Source organism: Delphinus delphis, chromosome 21, assembly GCF_949987515.2.
Source record: "Delphinus delphis chromosome 21, mDelDel1.2, whole genome shotgun sequence".
NCBI lineage: Eukaryota > Metazoa > Chordata > Mammalia > Artiodactyla > Delphinidae > Delphinus > Delphinus delphis.
Window position 1 is genome coordinate 12,867,689 of NC_082703.1, and position 26,800 is coordinate 12,894,488.

Sequence of the window (26,800 nt, forward strand, 5' to 3'; positions counted from 1 at the left end):
TGCCCCCACTGCCACCACCAAAAAAACCACACTGCCCTACATACGCTGGATATCAGATCCCTTATCTCTAAAGAGAAGAGGCTGGTCCACATGACCCCTTCCAAGTTAATACTTCATGATTCTGTTAGGACACATTCAGTCCAAAGCCTGCCAATGGAATAGATGCAGCCCCAGCCTTTTAACACCCCGCTTGACAATGCAGTTCACCTCGTGCTCTCTCCTGAATCATAGCCTCAATATGCTGTGTGCCCCTGACAGCTGGGGCACCATTTGCTGAGTTGAGGCAAGATACACATTTTGCAGTCACTCTGCCTCACCCACGCAGGAAGCCATTCACCTTCTGCTGACCTAGCAACCAAATCATAAACTCAACGGAAAAACCGGGGGTGGTGAGGAAAGAGAGAAGGGAAAAGAACAAGATTGCTTTAGGCAGGGCCGTCCTCCAGATCTATTCGTGGCCCCTAAGGTAGACCCCCACCTACAGTTGCCTAAGAAAGAGAGCCCTGATGTTTTAGCAGCGGGGGGGGGGGGGGGGGGGGGGGGGGGGGGGGGATTTATTTTAGTCCTTGAAATTAGCACATGTTTCCAAAGTTTACCTTGGAATGGCTCGACAAGATCAGAGGACTTTTCAAATGCTGTGTTGCCAGGAACTAGGTGGGTGCGGAGGAGGGGGCAGTACGTGACAATGCCTCTTGCTCTTCCTGGGATTAGAGCCAGTGATAGCTCTTCATTTTGAGTTTAAAATAAAAAAGAAGATTGACAACATGAAATATTAATATCAAGCACCAGCCAACAGCCACTGGGTCATAAAAATTAAGTACTCCTCCTTCCCTGTGTCTTCTCTGAGTGGCTTCTCTTTTTGGACTCAAACCAATCTCCTTGTCATTATCCAATCGATACAGCCTGTGGCAATCACGGACGCTTGGAAGTGGCTCTGATAACCATATGTTTGTTCTGTGTCTGTGCCAGAATTTGAATCCAGTTTAGCCTGACTCTGAGGCCTGCCCGTTTCAGTGTATGCTCCATGGCCTTCTGTTTGCTCAAAAGTTGAAGTTATGATATCTTTAAAAACAATCATAGATAATTCGTAAAGTTATATCTGTGTAGTCTGATATCAGTACGAAGGCATTCTTTTTGGAGTGCAGGCTGCGGGTGGATACAAACCCTGGCTGCTAGAGAACTTTCTAGAAGCAGGAGCTGAGTAGCGGAGTGGAGCCTGTAATGCAAGCATGTAAACGCTGAGAGAGTGGCACCGCAATTATTTCTCAACTCAGCACCCAGCCCTGCCTTCCTTCCAGAACTAACGAGCTTCATTCAACCTTTCCCCTTAGGCTCTGCCAAGCACTGGAGGCTCCTCTCTGCTCCCCCAAACCCCCAGGAATGCTTAAACATCCTTATTCTCTGCCTTGGCTTTGAGAGAGAGGCATTCAAAAAGGGCCCCCCAGCCAAGCTGCCTTTTGGGGAAGAATCACTTAGCAGCATGCTAATGAACACAGTTGAAAAAGAAATAGGTAATTCCAGAAAGAGCCTTGAAGGCAGTTTTAGCATGAGAAAAGGCTCTTTAAGGTCTAGAACAGAAAAATAGTTAGAAGTTACAGGAATCCACCAAAGTGAGATAAGTCATGTAAAGTGGGATGAACCGATGGTGTTTAGGGCCTGGGGCAAAGCTAAGAATATCTGTGCCAGGTACAGATTCTGAGCATCATACTTAGAGATTTGGAGCAGGCAGGCTAGGGAGAAAGGCAGGGAAAGGAAATCACATCCACTGCAAATGAGAAGCAAGTTTCCCAACCAGGGAACCTTCCTGCTGGAATTATTGCAGCTACACCAGTGTCGAGGGCATTGCCAGTGAGCTCAGAAATTTAGTAGCCAAGACAACTTGGCCTTAGAAAACTGATGTTCTATATCAGTGGACTGATAGTGTAACAGGGAAGAGCAAAATCTGACTCCATGTTGGATGTTTCTTTTACTTTAACCTTTGCTTTTCATTGCTCTTGTTATTATAATCTTATGTAATGGCCTGCCTCAGGGAATTCTGCCCCTCTGCCTGAATGTTAAACTAAGGTGCCTTTGTTCAGCTCACAGGGAGGCAATCTGACCTTGCCCACCTGTGGATGGCTGCAGAAAAGAAGAAATTAACACATCACTACCCCGAAGCTGGCCAAGCCGGGAGATATTTTGCAAAACTAATGGCCTTTTTACTTTACTTCCTCACCTCCTCCCCCTCTCTGTTCTGTAAAAGAAACTGGCATCCAGACCCCAGTAAGATGGTTTTGGGGGACACTAGTCCACCATCTTCTCGGCTTGCTGCCTTTCCAAATAAGGTTGCTATTCCTCGCCTCAACACCTCGTCTCCTGATTTATTGGCCTGTCATGTGGCAAGCAGAGCGAGCTTGGACTCTAACAATAGCACCTCAGCTACGATTCTGACATGGATGGGAAGGGATGAGAATGTATTGTTGACATTGTTTTGTGACTTAGTGGGCTTTCTGCAGATCAAAATAGTTTCAAATGATGCCACAAGATGGAATGATTCCTATCCTGAAAGTTGAATCTGATAATAACCACAAAAATCCATCATTCCAGCCTTCAGAGGATTCGGCTGAGATTAATCCAAATTTTCACCATGTTAGCTTAAGCATAAGTTAGCGTTCTTGTTTTTGATTCAGAGGTAGTTACAGAGACCTTTTCAAAGAGGTAGGAAATGAGGCTGGTGAGAAAAGCCGTGAATGGGAAATGTCAGGACACTGGGAGCCAGTGTGAATGAAACAGAACTAAGAGCAGCAGCAGGTAATCTCAAATGGCTGTGGTCATCTAATTGCCCTCTGTGGGGGGGTGACCGAGCTCTTCAGCCTACCAGAGGCTCTGCAGCTCACACTTCCTGAGGGTCAGTCCAAGGTCATACTGGTCAACTGGAGGCAAAACAAAGACTGATCGCTCTGTCTCCTCGCTGATGCGCTGGATCCATGGGCGTGATCTAGCCGTGAGTTCCGGATGTTTTCACCACTCCCACTATTCAGAATGGGGAAGCTAGCTATGACGTTAGTGAGATTTGTCTTCAGGGATCTTTCACCTTTCTTTTTAGGCTCCTTATGGGACCCACTGCTGTCTCTGGACCCTGGACTCTCTCGCTATACAGGGGCCTCCATTCTCTTAAGATCTATTGATTTATGCTGAAGTTTTAGGGGTTTAAAATATTGCTTTCCTATCCCCAGATGTATCTTTGTTGTTGTTGTTAATAATAATCAGGTAGATTATTAAATTAATAAATATTGTTAAATCAGAAGGGGGAGGGGCAATTTAGGGGGAGGGGACAAACTATTATGTATAAAATAAGCTACAAGGCTATATTGTATAACCTAGGGAATATAGCCAATATTTTATAAGAACTATAAATGGAATATAACTTTAAAAATTATGAATTACTATTTTGTACACTTGTAACTTATATAATATTGTACATAAACTATAATTCAACAAAAAAAAAAGACAGAGAAAAAATAATCAGGTAGAGAAGACCACAGGAGGGGATTTGAGGAAGGCTTCTCTCTCCCTTCACACCTCACAAAGGTAGAATGCTAAGAACTCTGGATTTGAAGCCAAGAAGCTCCAGTCTCTGCCACCTGGGTGCTGTGTGACCTTGGGCAAGTCACTTCACCACTCAAGGTCTCGTTTTCCTCATCTGAATTGAGGGGGATGGCTTGATCTCTAAAAGTCCCTTTTAAAAATCTTCCAAATGCTACCTATGAGTAAAGCTGGGTCAGTTAGCATGGCTTTGGTCCAGCTCCACAGAACAGCTCAAGGGTTAAGCAGTTACTTCACTATTGGATCTGAGGGAGACCTAGGGCAGGGCTGGTGAGAATGGGCAGGGGAAGCCTGTGAGAAAGGCTGCAGAGCCCACCACTCCGGCCCAGATTGCATGGGAATGTGGTTGTAGATGTCATGGATATTAATGTAAGCAAAGCTTTTGCCTTCTCTCATCACACAACCTGGGGGGCAGCTCTGCTCAGTGTGGGCCCAGAGGAATATTTGCTGGCCCATGATACACTTGGAAGCTAGGCATAAAATGTTATAAAAATGAAAACGATTTCAAATATTCTCGATTTGAAATAGAAAGGGGTAAAACAAAGCTTACCCCTCGCCCCAGCCCTGTGGAAATAACTTCGCTGCTTCAGTGCCTGCAGATTCCACACCAGGAGTCCCCGCTCGAGAAGTACTTTTTCCTGGTCTCTATTAGGATTTCTGTAACAGTTGATGATGGAAAGTCTTGACAGCCTCTGTCTACATCATCGGTGGGGAGAGGTGAGCTGAAATGGAACCGTTTGAGATTCTTTCGTCTTGCCATCAAATAGCAGTTACCTTCAGTTGAACGTTACCATGTCAGGGACCTCTGCTTTAACAAAACCTAACTCAGGCCCTGAATTAAGACCCACGTGGAAGGAAGGACCAGGGGAACTTTTAGCTAAGGAGGAAGGGAGGGCAAAGATGGGTTTACTGACATCTTGGCTGCCATCTTTCTTCCTTCATTGGGTTCAAAGCCCGTGCTTTCGCCTGGAAATTACTCATTGGGTAATTTGAACCGTAGCTGTGCCTACTGGGGAAAAGGCTTATACAGGGAAAGCCAGTAACTGGTGCCTGTCTTTCCCACTCGGCAAAGCGCCCACCTCCAAATCAGTCATAGGATGCCTCTGCAGGGTGTTCTGAGTAGATCCAGGCAGAATCCCAGGCCAGGAGAGAGGACGTGTTCTCCTACGTCGTGCTTTGCCCTCGTGACTTATCTCGTTTTCTCCGCTGACTTATTTCTGCTCTTAGTAAAGTCCTCTAGGATGTGGCCCAGGAAAGACCTTCCTGTTCAGCAAGCACAGACAATGAACTGTGCAGACTTTCAGGGCCCAAAATAGAAAGTCTGCAGGCATGCTGTGTCCCGAGGGGGCATTCTGTGCCCAGGAAGCGCCTCTTGCTCAGAGGCTAGGAGGCTGGGCTTCTCTGACAAGGCCAGATGCCTTGTGGGCCTCCAGGGGAGTAATGCTGACCCTCAGAGCAGAGGGGATACGGTTTCTAAGTTACCACCCTAATAGTTCCAATAATCATTTCAAATCTGCCAATTGCAGCATTATTACTAAGCCCTGGCTTCCCCACCCTGACCCAATATGAAAAAAAATGTTGATTGCTTTCTAAGATTAAACAAGCTCAGCACACTGATTTTAGGATTTCTGAGAGTAAGAGAGGTACTCGGATATTATGGAGATCAGACCAAGCTATTAAGAGGAAAGAAGAGGAAAGCTTCAAACAAACAAAAGCCTCTTTCCTGCTCTGCTAATCCACCTTGAGATTTGATGACTCATGTTGGGTTGCCTTGGTAACCATGACATAAGAAGAATGAATGTGCGTGTGTGGTGTGTGTGTGTATTGGTGGGGAATCCTTTGGCACCTCCACCCTGTGCCTCATCTCCTGGTGCTGAGCGCCGACCCTGCTTGCACAGCCATCGCCCTTTTTGTACCTGGAATTATTTTGCTGTCACATGGTCAGACCATGGGCTGCTTGTCATTGATCATTTTCTCTGGGTGAGCAGTTTTGATGGACGGGGTGTCTGGAAGTTTGCCCAAGGACATCTAGAGTGTGATCAGAGGCTCTGTGAGCCCTTCTCAATCCCCTCCCCAGCTCTCCTGATGGGGACTGTAGTTGTCCCATCAAACCTGGCGGCTGCAGCCCCAGGGTGATTTTAGTTCCTGGAAAGTCTGGTCTGTCCTCCCACGCTGTGACTCTGGCCCTGTGTTATGACAGCCAGGTGGGCACATGTGACCAGGAATCATAGAGGCTGCCTGTCTGACCACAGCATCACCCGCTGGGGAAGGGTGGGTAGATTGATGTCTGGGTCCCTAGCCTGCCTCCTCTATCTCTAGATCCAAAGAGCAACTCCTCTAATCTCTGGTTTGCTCTGGAATGCCAGCGGCAGAGAAGCAGCTACAATGGCAGCTTGTAAGATAGACCCTCTCTTTGAAGCAGAATTTGCAGTAATGGCTAACCATTCAGGTGAAGTCACATTACAGCAAATCCTTTCACGCAGAAATGCCTCAGCAAAGGTATTCTGTATCCTGGGAAGACCTCTGGATTCAGCAGATCCTCTGCGATTAATGATCCTGTGTGGTGACCATTTTATGTGGCTCTAGTCCAGTACCTGTGAGCAATACTGTGAAAAGCTCTGCACAATGAGATTTGTCAGAGAATGACTTATATTCAAGAATAAGTGGTGTTGGGCTTCCCTGGTGGCGCAGTGGTTGAGAGTCCGCCTGCCGATGCAGGGGACACGGGTTCGTGCCCTGGTCCGGGAAGAGCCCACATGCCGCGGAGCGGCTGGGCCCGTGAGCCATGGCCGCTGAGCCTGTGCGTCCGGAGCCTGTGCTCTGCAACGGGAGAGGCCACAACAGTGAGAGGCCCGCGTACCGCAAAAAAAAAAAAAAAAAGAATAAGTGGTGTTATTAAGAGGCAACATGGAGTAGTCAAAAAATTGACCACTTACAAGGAGGTTGACCTTGGGCAGGTCCCTAACCCTAAGAACCTCAGTTTATTTATTTTATTGAAGTATAGTTGATTTACAATGTCATGCTAGTTTCAGGTGTACAGCACAATGATTCAGTTATATTCAGATTCTTTTCCTTATAGGTTATTACAAAATATTGAGTATAGTTCCCTGTACTATTACTCAGCCATAAAAAAGAATGCAGTAATGCCGTTTTCAGCAACATGGATGGACCTAGAGATTATCATACTAAGTGAAGTAAGCCAGAGAGAAAAACCATGTGATATCATTTACATGCGGAATCTGAGAAAAAGATATTTACAAATGAACTTATTTACAAAGCAGAGACTCACAGACGTAGAAAACAGACTTAAGGTTACCAAAGGGGAAAGGTGGGGGAGAGATAAATTAGGAGGTTGGGATTAACATATACGCACTACTATATATAAAACAGTTTATTTTTAACGATAAGGATGGTAATACCTTTCCAGGTCACGGTGAGAGTTCAGGGAGAGAGTGTGGGAAAGTGCTTTGTGACCTGAGGGGTGGCACTCCATGGCCTCAGTGTAGATTTGGATCCCTGCCAGTACAAGTACATCCAAACACTAGACCTTGGCACTGTCCTGTCGTGAGACTTACAATGTCTTCTGTAAACACTATCAAAACAAAAATTGGAATTTTATTTTATTTTTTAATAAATTTATTTATTTATTTTTGGCTGTGTTGGGTCTTCGTTGCTGTGCATGGTCTTTAGTTGCGGTGCGTGGGGGCTACTCTTCGTTGCAGTGTGCAGGCTTCTCATTGCAGTGGCTTCTCTTGTGGAGCGCGGGCTCTAGGTGAGCAGGCTTCAGTAGTTGTGGCACGCAGGTTCAGTAGTTGTGGCACGCGGGTTCAGTAGTTGTAGCACGCGGGCTCAGTAGTTGTGGCTCACAGGCTCTAGAGCACAGGCTCAGTAGCTGTGGCTCACAGGCTTAGTTGCTCTGCAGCATGTGGGATATTCCTGGACCAGGGCTCGAACCCGTGTCTCCTGCATTGGCAGGCGGATTCTTAACCACTGCACCACCAGGGAAGTCCCCCAAATTGGAATTTTAAACAAGAATCCCATGCTTTATATTTAAGGTATATGATTTCTTGTCCCTTTTCTTCGTGCAAACAGGAGGATGAAGTTGTAGGGGACAAGGAGATGGAGTCATTCTCCTGGCGCCTCTTGCAGGCTGTTACTAATAAGGCAGTAGAGTGTAAAGAGTAAGTGTAGGGGCTTAAAAATTGGACCCACCTGAGTTCCTGTTCAGCTTTGCAACCTCTGCGTCTCTGACATTAGACAAGTCATTAACCTCTTTACTCTTCAGTTTTGTCTTTTGTAAATGAGCCATAATAATGACTCAGGGGTTTCTTGTGACATTTAAGTAAGCCAACGCTTGTAAACACTTACCCCAGTGACGGGCACATGGCAGGTGCTCAAGAATGTTAGATATGAATAATTCCCATAATTGGTTTGTTTCCTAATTGTTTAGTATTTCTTTTTTTTTAAACATCTTTATTGGCGTATAATTGCTTTACAGTAGTGTGTTAGTTTCTGCTTTATAACAAAATGAATCAGTTATACATATACATATATCCCCGTATCTCCTCCCTCTTGCATCTCCCTCCCACCCTCCCTATCCCACCACTTTAGAAAGTTCACTTAGTTCTGGTTTTATTTTGCTGTAGGTTGAAAATATGAGAACACACATTACCATTTCTATTTATGACTTCGAAGTCGTGGGACTTAGTATACTTGTAATAATGTGAAAGCATATAGCACTGTGCCTAGCACAGAGTGAGTGTTCTAGAAACCTATCATAGTTTAATGAGGACGTGTTCTAAAATGTCTGTAACGATGGTTGTGATAGTTAGATTATGTGTCAACTTGACTGGGCCATGAAGTGCCCAGATATTTGGTCAAATATTTAGAGTGTTTCTGTGAGGATGTTTTGGGATGAGATTAACATTTAAATTGGAAGACTGTATAAAGCAGATTGACCTTCCTGACATGGGTGAACCTCATCCAATCAGTTGAAGGCCTGAATAGAACAAAAGGCTGACCCTCCCTTGAGTAAGAGAGAATCTCCTCCTGCCTGACTGCCTTTGAACTGGAACATTGGCCTTTTTCCTGCCTTTAGACTTGAACTGAAACATCGACTCTTCCTGGGACTTGAGCCTGATAGCATTCTGATGGGAACTACACCATCAGCTCTCCTAGTTTGCAGGTCTTCAGACTCAGACTGGAACTAAACTATCTGCTCTCCTGGGCCTCTGACTTGCCAGCTCACCCTGCAGATCTGGGGACTTGTCAGGCTCCATAATCACATGAGCCAATTCCTTATAATAAATCTCTTTCTCTCTCTCTCTCTCTAAATGCATATATATACTATATGTACGTGTATATATGTATACATGTATACACATGTATATAGTATATGTATACCACTGATTCTGTTTCTCTGGAGAACCCTGACTAATACAGCCATGCTCAGGAATTTTTATTGACTCTGGTGAACACTGTGAAGCCATCGACGATTACTGAGCAATAAAGTTCCTGATCATATCTGGGTTTTAAGGAAGACAATTCTAGAACAGTCTGCAAAATAGATTGAGTGGGAGGATGTCTGGATGCAGGAAGATTAGGGCTATCATGCCAGAAATAGAATTGTGGCAGCAAGAATAGAAAGAGTGGGATACTTTGAGAAGCATGACAATGGTAGGACCTACAGGAAGGGTTCTGAAGCTATTTGGAGCAGGGGCCGAAATAGAAGAAGGAGTGAAGACAAGTGTCAGGTTTCTAGGTCAGGTACGTGAAAAGGCAACGCTGGTGTGGAAATGGGAAGTCAGGGACGGAAGGAGGTGGGAATGGAAGACCACACATTCCTTTGGACCGTTGGGTTTGGAGGGTGGGGTTGGCAGACGGATATTAACGTGGAAATGCTTATTTAGGGCTCAGAAGAGAGGGCAGAGCTTGAATGAAAATAAAGGAATTCTCTGACTGAGGATTATTGCTGAAACCTGGGATTCTCTGTCTATATCCAGGGTGGGAGGGAGAAAGGGCTCCAGGGAAGGAGTGGTTGTAACGGTGCCGGAAAGGGGAGGGTGGAGCATTTGGACAAGGATGAATTGGCCAAGCAGTCACGTGCTGCACATCCTGGAGGAGGACAGGGTCAAGGCGGCTGGGTTTGTAATGAGAAGGCCCCTGGGAACTTTGCACTTTGCAACATCTGCTAAAGAAATGCAAGGATGGGAAATCAAGGAGGGGGAGGAGGCCTGGCTCCAGAAGTTAGTCACTTGCCCAGATGTGACTAAACGTACAATGGCTACAGGTACCAACAGCTTTAGAGCAGGTCTGCATCTTGCCAAGGACGATACTGTCCCTTCTGGAAGCCACGTGTCAAGGTGATTGTTTAATGAGACGATCAGGAGTCAGGAGTCTTGCTCCTGACCTGCCGTGTGACGTGGGGCCAAATTTTGATTTTACTTTCATCTCTAAAGTGAAAGGATTGATCCAGGTCATCTCTAAGATGCTTGAATAGAGTATGACTATTTTAAACTTAAATTTCTCCCTATTGTAGGAATAAAATTCAATTGATTATATTAAAAAAAACCCAAGATATCAAGAACCCCAAACCCCACCAAGTCAACTGGTTTTCCTCTCTGGTTTCCTAGCCCAGCCTCAGTCAACGTCTGGGTTTGCCCAAGTCACCACGCTGCCTTGTTTCAAAATCTTTAAGATGGAGGATGGAGAGGGGAGAGGATTGACAGTGTGCCTCTTTCCTTTCCTGCTTGTGCGTTTATTTGGAGGAAAGGTCTGGGTGTATTTGTATGTAGGAGGGGAGGAAGGATAAATTTTATTTGATCCTCATCTCACAATAATTCTGTAGGGCATATAGACCGTATTATTGTCCATATTTTATAGTTGCTAACACTGAGACCAGAGAGATGAAGACACCTCCATAAACTCACACGGATAATTCATTAAACATTTACTGAGCACCTTCTATGCTCAGCTTCCAGGGGAACAAAGAGGAATAAGACATTGACTAGCTGCGTGATCTAAAGTAAATGACTTCACTGTGGCTTCCTTTTTTTGTAACGTCTTTGTCATGATTATGTAGGAGGGTTATATTCCCTCATGAAACTGATTGGAAAATATTTCCTATTCCTCACTTTTCTGAAGAATATTGTTCATTAGAAAATGTCTTCCTTGAACCTACTGTATAGCACAGGGAACTCTACTCAGTGCTCTGTGGTGACCTAAATGGGAAGGAAATCCAAAAAAGAGGGCATATATGTATATGTATAGCTGATTCACTTTGCTGTACAGTAGAAACTAACACAACATTGTAAAGCAACTATACTCCAATAAAAATTTAAAAAAAAAAAGAAAATGTCTTCCTTAAAGTTTGAATAAGTTCAACAGTGAAACTATCTGGGACTAGAATATTCTTTATGAGAAAGTTTTATGATTGGAAATTTAATTACTTTAATAAATGAAAGGCTTAGCAATGTGTAAAAAAAAAATAAAGTGAATGACTTCACCAAGCTTGCTTCAATTTTATCCCCTTTAAAAATAAGGGGACCTCTTTCTGTAACTCACTAGATCCTTGCATTTCACACATGCTAGGATTCTGTGCCTAGGTTTCTGTATTCTCCTGTTCTGTTACAGGAGAACATTGGAGTCTTTGCCTGGGCTCCAACTGGGTCAAGGATGTGTGAGCCTCTAGATGCAGAGGTCTTGGGCAAGAGATGCCAGTTTTCTCTGGCAGATATAGTTAGAGAGTTGGCTGTGGAAGATGATTTTGCCTCTGTTTCCAAACTCATGAGGAGGTGGGGTCACAAAGGGGAAGATATTAGGATTTCCACCAGATTGCTTTTTGGGGGGATTATTTTAAAGCAAGTACCACCTTCTGCCCAGCAAGCTTGCTGTTAGGGACATTCTTCAGCATCTTTTCAGCCTACGTCTTGCATGGGGGGCAGCAAGTCACTATTAGTCAGTTTCCCCGATCTGTCCTTGCTATTTTTATCCTTATGCTTGTGAATAATCAGCAGTGGAGGATAAGCTTAAAGATTAAAAAGATTAAAAAGATTAAATGATCAATGTCAATCTAAACCCATTTGTGTGCAAGTTGATGCACTTGATTAGCTGTGAACTCACTAGAGTATCCTGCAGGACCACTTTGCCAGGGTGATGGAGGACTGTTGAGCCAGATATCAGGGCGTACAGTCTGGCGCTGACACTCCTTAGATATGTGTCATGGTGATGTCTTAGCCTCTTTGTGCCTCTCTTTCCCAGCTATAGAATAGGGATAATTATAGTACCTGTCTCATAGGGTTATTTTGAGGACAAAATGTCCTAATTCATGTGAAGTGCTTAGAGCTGTGCCTTTCACACAGTAAAAACTTGAAATATGAACGGTTAATCCATTCTTATTATTCATAGGCAATTAGCTCAGTCTCGCACAATGTCTCCACACCGGCTCCTCGAGGGTCAGTAATTGTGATTGTAAGTCAGCCTTCCTTCTCAGAGTAACTTGAGAGCCTGACATCAATTTCCTTAGACATTTCAGAGACCACCAGGTTAGAGGTTGTTATTATCTCTTTTTATCAATGAAAAACTTGGAATGAAAAATTAAGTATTGGATTATCCCAAACTTCCTTGTATAAGCAGACCTCATTTTATGACACTTTGCAGATATTGTGTTATGGTTTTTTTTTAACAGATTGAAGGTTTGTGGTAACCCTGCATTGAGCAAGTCTATCTGAGCCATTTTGCTAACAGCATTTGCTCACTTTGTGTCTCTGTCATATTTTGGTAATTCTCACACTATTTCAAACTTTTTCATTATTATTATATTTGTTATGGTGTCCTGTGATCAGTGGTCTTTGATGTTACTACTATGACTTGCTGAGGGCTCAGATGATGGTTAGCATTTTTTAGTAATAAAGTATTTTTTGACTAAGGCATGTACATTGTTTTTATAGACATAATGCTATTGCACACTTCATAGGCTACAGTATAGTGTAAACGTAACTTTAGTATGCACTAGGAAACCTAAAAAATTCCTGTGATTCACTTTATTCTATTATTTGCTTTATTGTGGTCGTCCTGAACCAAACCTGCAATATTTCTGAGGTAAGCCTGTATATTCATAACTCTGGTGGTGGTAGAATGCAGCACCTGTACTGACCTAGCTCATCTTATTGTCAACCTATGGTGACTAGCCAGTGTGCAGTGGGTTTCTTATCATGTTCAGAGGTCCTGTCCTACCCCTGAAACACAGACGGCCTTTTCAGCTAAAGGACCACACCTGAAGACTCCAACTGGCTTTCCCTGAAAGTCTCCTTAAACTTGGAGTCCTCACAACACTTGCCTGTGTCCAGATGGCCCTTTTCCCACAGGCCCCAAGTTCACAGTCAGGTGGACCAGTGCTGATTCTCAGGAGGCCCAAGGCAAAGGAAGTGACTGTGGTCCTTCCTCTCTACAGCCGGGAGAGGCCCCTACACATTCAACCAGCCAAATCGCTGCTGTTCTCCAAGGCTGGGGGAAGGGGGATTGTTAGGACCTGTATTATTTTTTTTCTTCAATCAAAAGACATGTTCCTTATAAAGAAATAAGTTTACATTATTCAAATAAACAAAAAGAAGAAACCAAAGTTTACCTATAACCCTACATATTTATTTATTTAGTACTCATAAAAACCCATCAGGTTAAAAAAGACACACAGAAATGAAAAATCCAAAAATTCTGTATTGTGAGAAGAGTTACTGGTCCTAGAGGTGACTAAAGAAACAAAAAATTTTCACCGTTCAGTTATCTTTTTCATTTTTCTTTCTTTTTTTTTGTGGTACGTGGGCCTCTCACTGTTGTGGCCTCTCCCGTTGCGGAGCACAGCTCCGGACGGGCAGGCTCAGCGGCCATGGGTCACGGACCTAGCCGCTCCGCGGCATGTGGGATCTTCCCGGACTGGGGCACGAACCCGTGTCCCCTGCATCGGCAGGTGGACGCTCCACCACTGCGCCACCAGGGAAGCCCAATCTTTTTCATTTTTAACTCCCAACAAAGGGAATTTGAATTGGAATAGACATAGGCAGACTTTCTGGCTATTTTCAGAGTAAAAACCACTGCACTTAAAATAAGAGTTAGATTTGCTGTATTTAGAACGGAAGGGTGGATGTTATAGGGGAAAAAAGCTTGGAGTCAGTGACTGTGTCATATAGGACACTGTGATCACATGACTACGTCACAGGAAGCTGTGATTCCAACCGAGTTCACTGGGGTTGTCAGGTGAAAGCCATAGTCCAAGGTCTGGAAGTTGGTAGACCAGATATATCAGCAAAGTGGGGGAAGTAGTGTGTCTGGATTGTAGCAAAGCATTTGATAAACTTTCTCATGTCAAGTTAGGTGGATTCTTAATTCATTAAATGATCATAAGTCAAAGGCTCTAATTCATGGATAAAGGCAAACAACTGCTTTTAAATTCCTTCTTTTTGAATTAGTCCCTTCATTCAGATTAAGATATTTTTGGATCCTGATTTTGTTATTCAGTCTGTTTAGTGTCCTTCTGAGCTTCAAGTCACATGCAAATCTGACCACTGGCCTCCCATTTCTTCTCTTAAATCATGGGTGAATGTGTTAAAGACAGGGCCAAACTCCAACACCACAAAGGGTCAGCAGATACATCCCAGGAATTTATATCATGCAAAATTCTTACTCATGAAGTGTAAAGACAAGGGTTTACTAGGCAAATGAGAAATAGCATACCATGCTTTTAATCAGGAATTTATATCATGCAAAATTCAAAGGTAAATTTAAAAAAAAAAGGAAAACTGTTTTGGAAAACGTGGCATAAGTTTGGAATTCAGAATGTTCTGGATTTTAGGAAGGTGCACATGCCCCAGTGGGTTAGAGGGCACATGCTGTAATGAAATACATTAATATTTCTGTAGCCATAATGCCTGGATAGTCACACTCAGTGGGATAAATGAAGACTACTACTGAATAGCTTCCTGGCAGCTCACACCAAGTTTCACTGCCAAATGAGTTTGTTTCAATCTTACAGCAAACTCAGTTTTCAAAGCCGTTTTGATTTCAAAATTGAAGGTATGACTTGTGGACCTGTAGGGTCCCCACAACCACACATTCAGGCAGGAAGAGGGGGAGAGAGAAAGAGGGAAGGAAGGGGAGTGAGGAGGAGACTGTGTGTGAGAGAAAAAGAGACAGAGAAAGGAAGCAATTGAGAGCATGGAGGTTGGAGATAGGTCTACAAAGCAAAGTCCAAGTCCAGGTACCCAACCACCTGCATGGCTGAAGACCAGTTCCTAAAAGAACAGGGCAGGCATGGCTGATGTGCCGCCATTCCAAAGCCCTACCCGAACTCCTTCCCATGGAGGCAGGTACCGTGGGGCACTCAGCTTGCAGGAGGTGCAAAGAGCAGGCAAGAGTCCCCCGGCTCCCGAGCAGGGAAGGAGGAGCCTGCAGCCTGAGACCTGCCTTGGAAGTTCAGTAATCAGGCCCACAAGTAAATTACACCCAGTAAGCGTCAGGGGCTCACCAATAAGATTATCTATGGATAATCTATGGAGCAAAAGCTTCTTTTCTGAGTAAAATGAGATGAAGGGGAGAAGGGACCCTTCCCACATCCTATATTATAACCTCAACATGGGAAGGGCTGTAGTGTAGAAGAACAATCAGCTTGTCTGAAATGTTCCGAAGGAGTGTGGTAATACCGATGGAAGAGTCCTATAGAAATACATTTCAGCCCTTGATAAAGTAGAAATTTCTAGTGGCATGAAAGTCAAAAGAAAAGGTGGGCTGCCTCTTGATGGAATACGTTCCCAGTCCCTGAAGAAGTTTCACCGAATGCAGGGTAACCACTTCCCATAGAGGAGGTTCAGTTTTTATGGACATCTAAGAATTAAAAGTAAGAATTTTGCAATAATGGAAGAGGCTCCTTTCAAAATAATGAGCATTCTCTCTGTGGTGTCTTCAGTCAAAATATCTGCCATACGAGAATGTGGAGAAGAGGGAACCCTTGTGCACTGTTGGTGGGAATATAAATTGGTGTAGCCATTATGGAAAACAGTGTGGGGGTTCTTCAAAAAATTGAAAATAGAACTACCACATGATCCAGCAGTCCCACTTCTGGGTATATATCCAAAGGAAATGAAAGCAGGATATCTAAGAGATATCTGTCCTCATGTTCATTGTAGCATTATTCATAATAGCCAAGATATGGAAACAACCTAAGTGTCTGTCAGTGGGTGAATGGATAAGGAAGATGTGGTTATATATATTATTATTATTCAGCCATGACAAAGAAGGAAATCCTGCCATTTGCGACAACATGGATGGACCCCGAGGGCAATATGCTAAGTGAAATAAGTCAGACAGTAAAAGATAAATACTACATGATATCAGTTATTTGTGGAATTTAAAAAAAAGTCAAACTCATAGAAACAGAGAGTAAAAAAGTGGTTGCCAGGGCCTAGGGTGGATGGGGGAAATCGGGAGAGGTTGGTAAAAGGATGCGGACTTTCAGCTATAAGATTAATAAGGTCTGATGATCTAATGTATAACATGGTGACTGTAGTTGATAATACTTACATAACTGAAATTTGCTGAGAGAGTAGAACTTAAATGTTCTCATACACACACAAAAGATAAATTTGTGAGGTGATGGGTGTGTTAATTAACTAGATGGGGGAATCCTTTCACAATGTATATGTATATCAAATCACGAAGACATACACTTTGAATATCTTACAATTTTTATTTGTCTATTATACCTCAATAAAGCTGAAAAAATGCCATAAAATTTTTCTTTTTAAAAAAATTTTTTAAATTAATTTTTATTGGACTATAGTTGATTTACAATATTGTTAGTTCCTGCTGTGCAGCAAAGTGAATCCGTTGTACATATACATATATCCACTCTTTTAGATTCTATTCCCATATAGGTCATTACAGAGTATTGAGTAGAGTTTTCTGTGCTATACAGTAGGTTCTTATTAGTTATCTATGTTATACAGAGCCATAAAAATCTTCAAGCTGCCCCAAACACCTCATTCATGACAATAATCACTGGGATTCCTTAAAGGAGGGAAGGGTTGGTTTTAGCATTGAGTTAATCATCTGTGAGGGGATCAAATCAAAAGATCTTTATCAAGCATACGTAGTATATTCCAAGTACACGGCTGGATGCTGAGGGAACTTGAGTGGTATAAGGTCCAGCTGGTACTCCCAAAGGAGCTTATGGCTGGTGGGGACATAGGGAATTGAGAGGTCAAACCCACGCTGAGGTGACAGCTCAAGAGATCCGACATTAAAGAAGGGGCAGAGGACAGAACACAGACAAAGGAAGAACGATGACATGAGAATGCATTTTACTTCTGGCTATTTTTCTTCCTTAATTTTATTGAACTTTATTCTTGACACAAAATGCTTAGATGGAGGGAAATGCCTTGTTCTAGAATAATCTCCACCAGAGACCCTGTTTTAGGAGGGGCACCTTGTATGACATTAGACGGGCAATGACTCCATTCCTAATAGTAAAGCAAACCACCACCACCCGACGCCTGATCTAGCAGAAGCAGTTTGTTCCCTTTTAATCAGAATCTAGAAAAGGCAACAACACCTCCGTGGGAGCATGAGTAACGTTGCTACCAAATCGCTGAACTTCTCTGCATTCCTCCCCCAGGGTTAAGGGCTCTGGAGAACCTGTTTGAGCCAACATTTTCAGCTGGGTCATCTCGTGTTGAGCTTTGCTTTCTATCTCTTGGATCTTTTCTGCACATCAGTTCTGTGGACAAGACCCATCTTTCAGCAAAGGTGTGGTTAAGCCAGTGTTATGGAGGAAGGGACGGGCGTGGAACCACAGTGCCTGGATTTCACCAGCAAAGATCCATTCAACTGGGTGCCTCTCACTGATCCATTCCAAAGGTTCTTTTTAAAAAACATAAAGTTTTAGAAAGGGCCACACAGATTCAAATGCAGCTGTGGCAAGGCTGTGTCACTCCGGGTCCGAGGTTTGGGGGTCAGGAAGCTCAGGGAGCCATGAGATCCTAGAGTTTGAGACAAGAAACATCCAGAATCTAGGAACTCTGTGTGTGACTACAAAGGCTGCAGTCCCCAAAGTGCCTGCAATCTTGCTTGTACTGCTCGTCGTCCCTGGGGCACTCCTTTCCCGCATGGAGCACTGATGTCTGGGATTAGGATATGGGCGTCTAGGCAGTGTGTATTAAAACTCAATTCCCTTGTCTTCCATCGAAAAGAACTCATCATCTCTGTGGTCAGCTGTAGACCCCCAGATCACACATTTGAACATAAAATCCCAGGTCCCCAGAGATGCAGGAGGTAATAATCGGATTCTGTACAGGCTGAGTATGAACCTCCTTCTTAAGGGGCCCCCGGAGCAGGCAGCCACCTGCCTTGAAGGAAGTAGATCATGGCTGGAACCCCTTGCTTGGAACTGCTTCTAAATGCACAGCGTGACTTCCACTATGCGTGTGGCCTCTTTCAACCCAGCCTTGCTACCCTGCCATCAGCCTAGCCCCTTCCATCATCCTCACGCCCATGGACTCAGGTATGCTGGTACCCTCTCACTGATCCCTGCCAGGGACAGTCCCCAGGAACAGAAGAGCAGGTTTTCATGCTGACCCTGAGATGCACTCACTTAGAGCTAAGTCCACAGACAGGGTCAGCTTTGGGCATAAATAGTGATTAAGCTTGTCTCTGGCAATCCCTGCCCCACTGCCTCATATGCACCTTCGCTTCCTTTACACTTTTCCTGTCTTTTCTCTCCTGCACTTACTGCATTTATTCTCCTAGGTCAAGGATGGCAAATATATTTCATTTTGAGTGCCAACTCTGATGAATTAGTAGGTACTGCCTGGACCACTCTATCGAGATAGATAAAACAAACAAACAACAACAAAAAACACCTGCATGTGAACTCTGTGATTTTTTAATGTCTGCTCTGGGGACATTATTTGCCGTCTTCTCGTTTGTCCATGAGCTTTTAGAAGGCAGAGACTATCTTATTCAGCTTTGGATCTCTAATTATCAGCCTTCAATAATTTTTATAGTTGAACTGTGCCTGTAGCAACTGTGGAATCTTTAATCCCCATCTTGCTTGTTCCCAGCTCTGCCCAAACTTCAGCTATCACAGAGGGAGTGACATGGTGTAATAGAAATGTATCATTTCAGTTCCCCATGTCCTGAAGGGACATACAGGATGAGAACCCATAGAGGAAGAATGTGAGGAGTTTTTGAAAAAGTGAGAAAGTGGAGAAGGAAAAGGAAGGATGCTGGGAAGATGAGGGAGTGTGTCAGAGATCCTGGCACCAGTGAAGAGAATTAGAAGCATTCCCAAACACGCAACACCGAGTGCTATTGAAGAACTCTGTAGCACATACACGTAGGAAGTACACGCAGTATGATGACGCAGCAGGCTTGAACAGACTTGCAAGAGCTGATTGTTAAATTTTCAGGAATTTTGCCAGTCAGTTAACATCATGCTGGTAGCTTGAAATTGGCTATGATGGGAGTATTTACACCACAGAAATTGGCAAAGGCTACAAACCAGGACTCTGCCCCCCATCTCCCAACACCCAGAACTGATTGTCAAACATTGACTAGTGCACCACTGAGTAGATGCCCCCAAACTCTGCGTGCAAAGAGGAATGAGAGCATTCAGTGCCAGTTTGTATGTTACCCCGAATGGGCTAATCTGTCCTCAATCTTGAGTCTTGTCCATTCTGATGAGGAGGCAGGATTGGGAAGCTCTTCATGGCCAGTGGGTTGCTGACTGTTTCAGGGTTCTGGACTTTGACTGGTTGACTCATCAGAGGCTCTCCAGGGCATGAGAGTGGAAGAACAGCACCAATCAAAGCACAGACTGTGGAAAAGTCAGCTGTGCACAAAGGGGGCTCTTACTGGTTCTGCGATACTGTAAGTTAGGTGGCGGGTTGCATTCCTGCAATGACGTCTTGAAGGGAAAAATGGCTCAAGAACCCACTTTTCGGTCATCCCATAAATGAGAAATGCTTCTTAACTGAATTGGGATGAGCCCTGGAGGACAGACCCGGGCCCACACTGGCAAGGTGCTGGTGGGGGGAACGCCCGAGGTGGCTCAGATGGAAGGTTCTCGGTGCAGCCCTTTCCCCTGTGCCTATCCATGGTGTCGATGGCAGAGGCTTCTCGGGGATCCCGTGTGAGAAAAGGAGGCTTCAGGATTGCAGCAGCTGCCTTCTTCCTGTCCTCAGGCAGGAGCCCATCTTCCCCACTGCTGGAGCTGTTGACCGTGTCATTGGCACGTGGCCCTTCTTTTGCGGGGAGGAGTGAGCTGGGGGATGCTGGAGGGGAGGGCAGGAAGGTCCAGGAGGATGCCCGATTTGGAGACAAGCTGCCGGGGACAGTCTAGTGATGCCCCCTGAGCTGGGCCTCAGTTTTGGAACAACTGCCGGACAGGCCTGGAGAAGGAGGGCTGTCCTCCACATCAACATTGTAATTGGTTCTGAGCAGCGGGAAATGTGTCAGGTAAAGACAGGAGCCAGGCCAACAAAAGAAGCAAAACAGACCAAGTAAAACATGAGAGGAAATCAGTCTACTGTGTCACCAGAGAAAGAAGAGGAAAATACTCGAATAGTATCTGCTACTTACAGCAGGGTTTTCCGAACCTCAGTGATTCTGAGAGCTCACTCATGATATTCACCGCCCCTCCTTTCCACCCATTTCATTATTTATTTAGTATTTGTCTTTAAAATAACTCACTTTGGAAAAAAACGCAGCCTCTTGTTAAAAATGGTATCCTTAAGTTCACGGCTTTGACACGGCAGTTTAATTGTTTTCCTAATACGCATTATTATAAACACATGACTATGAAAAGAGACACTCTTCATCCATCTACCCCAGAAGCCACTGGGAGGCCACCGTGGGCCCCTCGGTGGGAGCAGTGTCCCCCTGAGCACAGAGGTCACTTAGAGTGAAGCCACGGGAGGCGCCTGGCTCTGGGTTTGTGTCACTTGTCAATGTCTCCCGCTCACCTGCCCCCACACAGTTGCTAAAGCTCTCACTTGGCAACAGGCACACCTTTTCCCTTTTTAAAAGCCCTCAAGCACAACATGAACAAGACATAAATGTCTGTTCTGTTAGGTCAGGTGTTGGGTGGTGGTAGTTTGTTTCATTATTAGGAATGGAGTCATTGCCCGTCGAATGTCACACAAGGTGCTCCTCTTAAAACAGGGTCTTTGGTAGGGATTGTTTTAGAATAAGGCATCTCTCTCCATCTAAAGCATTTTGTGTCAAGAATGCAGTTCAATAAAATTAAGAAAAAATGTGTTTTCATGTACTGTGTATTTTCATGTCATCCTTCCTTTGTCTGTGTTTTGTCCTTTGCCCTTTTTTTCTTGTATGTTCCTGACTCTTGATCCTTTTCTTGTTCTATCTTCTCCTTATCCTGACCCCAAATTATGAATCTGGTTTCCGTCCTTTAAAGAAAACCACAACAGGAACGTTTCCCTGGTAGAAGCTTAAACCCAATGTACATTTTTTGGCAGCACAAATGACTTTTGGAAGGAGGTTGTAGGAACAATTTTTCAAATATGAACACCATCCGACAGCTTTTAATGGTGGGCCTGGCTGCCTGATTGGATTATACTTCCACTAGGGGGCACTGTTCTCTTTATATGTCAAAATTTTTATGGCAATAGTAACAATAGAAATGCTGGTTTCCTTTTGGAAAGAAGGGCAACTGAATACAGCTTTGGCCGGGCGGGGGTGTGTGTGTGAACATTAAGGATATGAAGCCAGTTGCAAAGAAAACACTTGGTTTTAGCAGCAAATTCACCCAATATTGTAGACAGAAAGTCAATTAACAGTGGAGCTGGTGGGAGCTGTGACATTCCTGATGTTGCCACTTTCACGAAATCCTCTCTTATTCCAGTTGTCAGCTGGCAAATTTCTTTCCCTAAATTCAACCTGAAGCTAAGGGATCCTTCTCAATAATGTCAAGACCTAGGTCTGAGCCAATCATCTTTGTGGGATTCATCCCAGGCTTGTTTTAGAGCTAGGTGAGATCTCAGCCATTAGCTGGTCCTAACTCCACATGACAAGGACACAGGCTCAGAGAGATGGAGCAGTTTGTCCAGACCACACAGCGCTCATTGGGGCGACGTGAATATTCTCTGATACTGTGACTCCAATTTCTTCCGTCCTTACACACCTATGTCTTCCTTAAAAATGCCCTCTTCCAGCTTCCAGTGGTGTCTTGTGTCAATGGGATTTTTAAAAAGTCTTTTCTGAACTGACAGTGTAACTCAGACCTTGTAATATTTTACTGTAGACACTGGGTTACAGTAGCTTACCTGTACCTCCATACCTGAGGTTATTGCAAATCTTTCCTTAATAATCTAAGATATTGAATTCTAATCAATGACTGTCTTGAGCCCCTGAACAGTGAGCCATGATGAATAGGAGCTAATGTAGGAGAATGAAAGGGACTGTCCCAGTTTCCAGAGACCCAGGTTTTCATCTAAGCAACACCTTAAAGAGTGAGTTACTTTGGACAAAATTGCTTAACCTTCTTCTGGCCTTTGTTTCCTTTTCTGTAAGCTCTGGCTAGCGGCAGAGCAGCATTCAGTGAGCCAGAGACTTCGTGTACATGATCTTACCCATGCTTCAAAATGGTCTGTGAGAGATTGTCATCTGCATTTGATGATAAAGGGAAACTGAGACTCAGAGAGGCCAAGTCATCTGCTCAAGATCCTGCAGTGATAAGTAGCTGACCTAGGAGGTGGGCCTGAATCTTTTTTGTTTTGAAAACTTTCCTCTTAAGCATAAGATGAGGCCTTCAGTCAGGAAATATACAGAGAACCTTCTATGCGCTCGGCAGGTCTTGCTGGCTCTCACACCCGACATGCTCAACTCAAACCACAGAGAGAATGCGAAAAGGAAATGAAAAACGATACGACATTTGAGAGGCAGCGTGGTGTTGTCAGGGGACGCGAGTTTACGTCCCTTCTCGTCCACACATTGGGCGTGATTTGAAGCAGGTCACTTCACCTCTGACGGCTCGTTTCCTCATCTGAAAAGTGATGGGGTTCAGATGAACTCCAGGAGCTCGTTCTCACATGCCGCATTCTCTGGAGGAAAGGCCCAAAATTGAAATTCCTTCTCGGCGCTCAGGCCGCTGCCATCCGATCTCCAGGTCTCAGGTGCCCAGCCTGAATTTTTCCAGCCTGAGCTCTGGATTATTTTGTTCTCTCCCCCTGCCCCTCAGCTTCCGTCCTGGGGAAGCTCCGTCCTGCTCTCTCCACCCACCTCTCCACCCCCCTGGAGCTCTGGTTCATCCAGTGGAGCCGGCCAGGCAGAGGAGACTCCATAGCATCTTCGTTGTGGGGCTGCACTCGCTCAAGAATTTAATAGGACTTGCTTACTGCCTGTGATCACCCGGTGGAAGCAGGCACAGGAATACGGTTCTGAACCAGCTCGTCTGAATCAAGTCAAGACGATGGAGCTAACCGACCGTGTCACGTGTCATCAGGTCCCACTGATGCCCTCACTCTTTTCATCCAAATGATTGAAAAGGTATTTCTAAACAGAATTGAGGGGCCCTGTCTAAATCAGACTGGTGTATTGGCCTTAAAGTCCCGATTTGAAGAGCTCCATGCTCCAGTCCACAGCTGCTTCTCAGTAGAAGTTCCTTATTATTGCTGATAACAACTGTATGAATAAAGAGAAAAGAAGTTCCTACTCCATGAGAGGGAGAGAAAAAATCTCATTCAAACCGAGAGAGAATGAAAGTTGCTTTTGTTCAGCAGCTTTACAATTCCTGCTTCCCTTTTCTTCTGGAAAATGAAGCCGAATGTAAGAGCTTATCTTGGTCTGACTTTTTTTTTCCCCTCAAGCCAAAATAGAACAGCTATTTAGCTGGAAAATTCATAGGAGCTCATGTCAATTGGTTAACAAAACACATGCACACACACACGTCTTAATGTCCTCATTATATAAAATCTCAATCATCAAAAATTGACAAGAAAAAAAATGCTGAGACTCCAATAGGCAATTGAGTAGAGGATATAAACAGATGATTCATAAAGCAGGAAATGCAAATAGCAAAAAATCATATGAAAGAATATTCAACACACATATAATAAAAGAAATCCAGACTAAAATAACAATGAGATAGGGTAGCCACTCAGCAAATTAGTAAAGATTTTTAAAAATTAAAGGCAGCTTTTGCTTTTGGGTAATGGGTTCCTGGAAAATACATATGAAATCTAAATACATAAAAGCCTAATAATAACCTTGTATGTTTTAAGGGGCTGGTATTAGCTGAGGGTTACTATTCCTAAGAACAGAGCCTTCCTTAGGTCTCTTACTCCCTCTCTGCCCATTGTATTCTGGTCCCCCCGCCCTGCCCTTCCCCCCACCCCCCATCTTCCATCAATATTACCATCTAGGAAGTGGATCAAGAGGCATAGTCCCAGCCTTGGCTGTGAAGACTGTGCAAATCCATCATTCTCTTTATTTTTTAAGTTCTTCTTTCGTAAGAAACTTGAATTCAGATTTTTAAATTCCACGTTTCTCCCACGGTCTGTTTTTCTTTGCTCCAAACTTTTGTCTTCACTAATACATATGCAGAAACATGATGAATACTAGACATGGACTGTCCTTAAAGGCATCCAATCCAGGTGGTGCTTTTTACAGCAGGAGACTGGGATGAAGATCAGTATCCTCGTGGCACCTGCTTGCTGCCCTTGTTAAAAGACGTATGTACCTGACCACTAGGCTTTGCAGGTTAGGGCCATGGCCTCTCAAGTGTGTAACACAGAATGGCCGCCTTGGGTGAGAGAAAAACGTACTCGGATTTCTGCTCTTTACTTTGTCTTGTCCTTTTAAAATGTCCATTTTTAACACAGTTACAGTGTACAGGTTAGTACAGCAATTTATTTATTGGGGATGCGTGATCAAAATTGCTTTGCTGGTAGGATATTGTTATTAAAAAGTTTGCAGACAACGGATTAGAGAGAGCGTACAATTTAGGAAGAAAGAATTAAAACTAGAATTAAGGGAGGAAGCAAGGTGGGCTGTGGTCGTAGGGAGTGACCAACAGAACTCACAGTAAACGGCAGGGATCACCTCCTTGCCACAGAGGCCACGATGCTATTCAAACAGCTGGAACATTCGGCTGAATCACAAGGACATGCTGGCACGCTGACAAAGAGGCCAATGTTTTTAAAGGCCACCTTGCCGGAAAAGGCCATGCCCAGGCACCATAGGCCAAGATTCCAGGAATCACCTCCCCGAGCATGCCAAGCTGAGGGTCTCATTGAGATGGTGCCAGTTGGGACTCAATGGTAGGGAGGCCCAAACCAGCTGAGGGGTGTGGAGATGAAAGCATCTGAGTAATCTAGCTGAAATCCAGGGACAGACAAGTGACCTAGAGGATTTAGCAGTCTTGTCAAAGTGAAAGCAGGTGTCACCAGGGACCTGGAAGCAAATCCCTATGCTGGGTGAGGTGCGTGTGGTGGAGGAGAGGTAGAGCAGAGCCTGGTATTTGGAATACCCTTGAGTAGTTTTGACCCTACAGAGCTGGGTGTTAGGGAAGATCCAACAGCACGATTCTGAGCCTCATTTATGTTTCACTTAAGCATCACAACCTCTGGACAATCTGATGACAAGTTCATGCCTTTGTTCAAAAGGAGAACCGTGAGGAAAAAGTATAGACATATCACCCAAACTTATAACCTCTGCTGGATAAGGAAACCCAAGGAGATTTCCCATTATTTCTGGGTGTCCCAACAGCTTCTCTTGTGTGTGCAGTGTTAAGTGCTCTCGTGTGTTCTGGCCTCGTTGTGGGGGTTTAGTACCCCACACCAGCTGGAGAGGCACCACTGTTCCAACTTCAGTATCTCTTCATGGTGGTGAGGGGTGAGAATGGCAGAGCTCAACTTCAGCCTTCTCCTTAAGGATGGTGCACACTCAGAAAACGTTGGGAGCCAAGTGGAAGTCAAACTGTCAGCGTTACTAGTGGGTGGGCTAACTGACTCGCAAGTATAGGGCTCTCTGGGAAGCTGGAACGGAGAAAGTGGCTTGAGCTTGAGGACAGAGTTGCTGCTTCTCTAATTGCAGATCTTGAACCTGCCTGTCTACCTAGACCATAGCCCACCTGAGGACAGGGGTGGTGCCTGGGGCAGGTTCGATGCCCAGCTGTGGACACACAGACCCACTAGATGTTGACTGAATCACAACTCATTTCAGTTTAGAACTGAAGCTTTAACATCTGCTCTGCTCTAGAATTTGATGGAAGCAATGAATTGAATTTAGAGCTGATTTCCTTTAAAAATATTTATAGGAACTCTGAAATTTCCTAATTATTTGAAAATGTTATTTTTGTTTAGTGTTACTTTCTTTTGCTTTGTTGTTATTAAATATTTTATTTTGAGATGATTGTAGATTCATATTCGAGTGTAAGAAATAATATAGAGAGATCTTGTACCTCTACCCAGTTTCCCCAGTGGTAACGTCTTGCCAAACTATTGCGCTGTTCCACTCCAGGACATTGACGTCAAGATCCAGGACATTTCCATCACTATAAGGATCCCTCATGTTGCCCTTTGATTGCTACATCCACTTCCCTCCTGCCCCCACCCCGCCCTAATCCCTGGCAACCACTCTTCTCCATCTCTATAATTTTGTGATTTCAAGAATGTTATATAGCTTGCAGCTAGTAGATAAACAAATCCTAGAGATCTAAGGCACAGTATAGAAATATAGACAGTATTGAATTATAATCATTGAACTTCCTAAGAGACTAGATTTTAGTTATTCCCAACACAGAAAAGAAATGATAATTATGTGACATGATAGAGGTGCTAAATATTGCTACAATGGTAATCATTCTACAGTATATAAATGTATCAAATCAACATGTTGAACACCTTAAATTTATACAGTATATATGTCAAATATATTTCAATTAAAAATGCAGAAGAGAATGTTATGTAAATGGAATTATATAGTATGTAACCTCTTGGGATTGCCTTTTTTCTAACAGCAGAATTCTCTGAAGATTCATCCCAGTTGTTGTGTGTCTCAATAGTTGGTTCATTTTTATTGCTGAAGAGTGTCACATGGAATGGATGGACCACAGTTCAACTATTCACGTATATATATTTTTTAAGATGTTGGGGGTAGGAGTTTATTAATTAATTTATTTATTTTTGCTGTGTTGGGTCTTCGTTTCTGT